This window comes from Stegostoma tigrinum, chromosome 21, assembly GCF_030684315.1.
Source record: "Stegostoma tigrinum isolate sSteTig4 chromosome 21, sSteTig4.hap1, whole genome shotgun sequence".
In the NCBI taxonomy this organism is placed as follows: Eukaryota; Metazoa; Chordata; class Chondrichthyes; order Orectolobiformes; family Stegostomatidae; genus Stegostoma; species Stegostoma tigrinum.
The window spans coordinates 39,626,703-39,631,390 of NC_081374.1; positions in this window are offsets into that span (position 1 = coordinate 39,626,703).

Genomic DNA, 4,688 nt, shown 5'->3' on the forward strand with positions numbered 1-4,688 from the left:
TGACACCTATAATGACCACTCAGCCTGCACCTATGTGAAATCTGTCCAATCAGAGTGGTTGTGGGTGGAACAACACTGGAAGCCAAACCGAGCTTTCCCGTTTGAGATTAGCGCCATCTAAGGTGGAGGACTTAGCGAAAGCGGGTACTGCAACTGCCTCTGGGATGGCCGGAACTGCAGATGCTGGAGAATCTGAGATGTCGAGGTGCGGAGCTGGATGAACGCAGCAGGCAAAGCAGCATCAGAGGAGCAGGACGTTCCTGCGTCTTGTTACCACTGCACCTGGCTGTGTTAAACTGAGAAACAAACCAAGCAGAACCTCAAGCCTCAACACCAAGAATGTATGGTGCTAACACCGGTTGCTGAAAATAGCAAAAAATTCAAATTGTTCTGATGAAGGGTCTAGGCCCGAAACGTCAGCTTTTGTGCTCCTGAGATGCTGCTGGGCCTGTTGTGTTCATCCAGCCTCACATTTTATTATAACACCACTGGATTTTGTTTTCTTTTAAATTATTTATGTGCAAGTCATCAAAATCAACAATGTTTAGGACAAACAGCTTAAAACTTTCAAAATGAAGGATTTGCCTGAGAGGACAATTAGCTTAATGGCTAAATTAGTTGGCCTGCTCTCCAAACCATAAACCTCTGACTCCTGTCTGGTACTTCCAGTTTTATAGAAACAATATCCAGTACTTTCAAAATGTGGAGCTGGTGGAACACAGCAGGCCAGGTGGCATCAGAGTTCCTGCTATCCCAGTACTTTCAAGATGTGCAATCTAATCTGTACCAAATGTGATGTCAAAAGGCAAATGAACCACTGAATTATAGCTAACCAGGATAAGGAGATAGCAAGAACTGCAGATGCTGGAGTCAGAGTCAACACATTGTGGAGCTGGAGGAACACAGCAGACCAGGCAGCATCAGAGGAGTGGGAATGTTGATGTTTCAGGTTGGGATCCTTCTTCAGAAAATCTTCTGGAGAAGGGTCATGACTCAACATCAGATAATCAGGAGTTTAGGAGAAAGGCACAGCCACCTATTTTGTAGTCCCATACATGAAAAATAGTTTCTTAGTTTAATCAGTAAACACAGCATGTCTCACCATCTCTGAATGACTCACAAAGAAACTTGATAAGTGTGAATTTCAAGTGGAAAACATGTAACAGAATGCCTTGACCAAGAATTTCTATCAGTTAAGCACATATCCATGAATCTTCATTGTTGTTGAACACCCTAGCTAAAACCATTGTGGGAGCCCTATTGTGCCACAAACTACAGTATTTTCAGGAGGTGAGACACCCATCACCCTCTCATGGATGGGCAGCAAATGTCAGTATTGCAAATGATACATAAGCTTAAGTTTGAATTTATTAACGAGTATTTTCAATAAATTTGGTCAGTGGCAAGGCCCACAACTGGTAATGTAAATCCTGCTTTAATGTCAATTGTCTTTTAAACTCTTTACAGTCTCACTGCATCAAATTCCAATGTTCCTGTCAGGATCCATAAGAATATTGCCATCATTCCTGTCAAAGACATTGCTGCATCTTGACCTATTACATGTCTGCCAGCTGGTTAGGCCCATTTCCAAATTCACAAGAATGCTACCAGCGTCACTAAGTTAGCAAATGAAATCAAAATAAAAATTCTTTCATCAATGTAAATATGAAATCATTTGCTATTTAATTGTGAAGTATGAGCATCACTGGCAAGAATAGGATCTATTGCCTATTCGTAATGACCTTCAGAAGGCAATTGAGAAGCACCTTCTTGAGCCTATGTGTTGAGGGCACACCAACAGTGTCAGTTTTATCCTTATTCAATTGAAATGTAGAGGCTTTATAATTCTTTCAGTACAGAAGCTGCAGGACTTGCTATTTCCAACACTTCATTCTTTTATGTGGGTGCTCGCCTTTATGAGGGATATGTGGGATATTTTTTGTACTAGTTCAACTTACCCCACTTTTTTCCAGTACATTGATAGTTGTGTTGATGTCTGTTCTAGTCACCTGAATCTAGAAACTGTCATAAGATTTACATCCAATTTTCACCCTTCCCTTTCCTCAGATGATCTGATGTGAAAACTTCCCTTCCCTAATACCATAAGAGTATGAGAAACAGGAACATGTGTAGGCCATTCAGCCCCTTGAGCCTGCTTCAACATGAAATAGGATCATTGCTGATCATTCCTCACACCTACTTCCCTGCCTTTTACCGCAGCCCTTGATTACCCGACTGATGAAAAGTCTATTCATCTCAGCCTTAAATATGCACAAGGACTCTGCCCCCACAGGCGTCAGTGGCAAGAAGTTCCAAAGACTCATCTTGGTAAAGAAATTCCTCCTCATCTCAGTATTACCTTGGCACCACTTGATTCTGAGACTATGGCCCCTGTTCCTAGACTCTCCCATGAGGGGAAACATCCTCTAAGCATTTATCCCTTCAGCCCCCTTATGAATCCTATATGTTTTACTGAGATCCCCTCTAATCCTTCTAAATTCCTATGAGTAGAGTCGCAATGTGTTTAACCTTTGCTCATAAAATAATCCCTCCATACCAGGGATCACCTGAGAGAATGTTTAGTAACTGCCTCCAATGCAATAATACCCTTTCTTAAATATGAGACTAAAATTGCTCACCATACTCCAGATTTGGCCTCACCTGTACCTTGTATAGTTACAGTGTGACTTCCCTACATTTACATTCCAAACTCTTTGAAATAAGGGCCAACATCCATTTGCCTTCCTGATTACCTTGCTGTACCTGTGTGCTAGTTTTCTGTGTTTCATGCACAAGTGCCACAAAGTCCCTTTGTGTTGCAGCTTACTGCAGTTTGTTTTCCATTTAAATAATATTCTGTTCCTTTGATCTCCCATCCAAAACTCACAACTTCACATTTTCCACATTATATTCCATTTACAAACTTTTTTCCCACTTACTTTACATAGTAATATGTCTCTGTAAACTATTAGTATCTCTCTCGCAGCCAGCCTTTCCTTGTATTTTTGAATCATCTACAAATATGGGGACAATACATTCACTTCCTTCCTCCGAGTCATTAGTGTATATTGTAAACAGCTGCATGCCCAGCACTCTATACATCAATTTTCCCCAGGAAATGTTATGGGGAAAATTAATGTACAGAGAGATCTGAGTGTTCAGGTCCATTGTTCCCTGAAGGTGGCAACACAGGTCAATAGAGTGGTCAAGAAGGCATACGGCATGCTTTCCTTCATCGGACGGGGTATTGACTACAAGTGTTGGCAGGCCATGTTACAGATGTATAAGACTTTGGTTCGGCCATATTTAGAGTACTGTGTACAGTTCTAGTTCCCATATTACCAAAAGGATGTGGATGCTTTGGCGAGGGTGCAGAGGAGGTTCACCAGGATGTTGCCTGGTATGGAGGGTGCTAGCTATGAAGAGAGGTTGAGTAGATTACGATTATTTTCATTAGAAAGATGGAGATTGAGGGGGGACCTGATTGAGGTCTACAGAATCATGAGGGGTATAGACAAGGTGGATAGCAAGAAGTTTTTTTCCAGTGTGGGGGACTCAATTACTAGGGGTCATGAGTTCAAAGTGAGAGGAGGAAAGTTTATGGGTGATATGGTGGAAAGGTCTTTACGCAGAGGGTGGTGGGTGCCTGGAACGCGTTGCCAGCGGAGGTGGTAGATGCAGACACCTTAGTGTCTTTTAAGAAGTTCCTGGATAGGTACATGGATGGGCAGGGAGCAAAGGGATACAGACCCTGAGAAAATAGATGACAGGTTTAGACAGAGGATCTTGATCAGTGCAGGCTTGGAGGGCCGAAGGGCCTGTTCCTGTGCTGTAATTTTATTTGTTGTTTGTTTTTTGTTCTTTGATTCCTGTGGAACCCCACTGATTACAGATTGCCAACCTGACAAAGAGCCCCTTATTCCCTCTTGCTGTTTGCTGCCCATTAGCCATTCTCTATTCATGCAAATATGCCACTAACACCATTAGGTCTTACCTTTAGGACTTTTCATTTTGTTAGAGGTATTTTGTCGGACACCTTCCGGAAGTCCAAATACAACACTTCTGCTGGTTCCTTCTACCCATTCTGGTCGAAGCTTCCTCAGAAAAACTCTAATAAATTAGTCAGAGTCAATTTCCCTTCCATAAAGCCATAAAGATTCTGCTTGATTAGATGATGATGTTTAAAATGTTCTGCTATTACCTCCTTAATAATTAATCCCAACACTTTATCAACAATAGATTTTAGGCGAATTACCTCCGGACAGTTGGCAGTTTTCTAATCCTCTGGCCTTTTTTGGCAAATTACAACCAATGCATCCACTATCTCTGTAGCTACCTCTTTTAAGATCTTAGCATGCAAGCCATTAGGGCTGGTAGACTTATCTGCTTTTTGCCCAATAATTTTTATTCATGGGCCTGGGAATGACTAACTAGGCCAGCATTTGTTGCCCATCCTAATTGTAGTTGAGAGTCAGATCACACATTGCTGCAGGTCGGGAGTCACATGTAGGCCAGACCAGGTCAAGGATGGCAGCTTCCTTTCCTAAAGGACATTCGTGAACCAGATGGCTTTTTCTGACAATTGACAATGCTTTCATGGTCATCATGAGACTCCTAATTCCAGATTTTTATTGAATTCAAATCCCATCATTTGACACGGCAGGATTCACATCTGGGACCCCAGAACA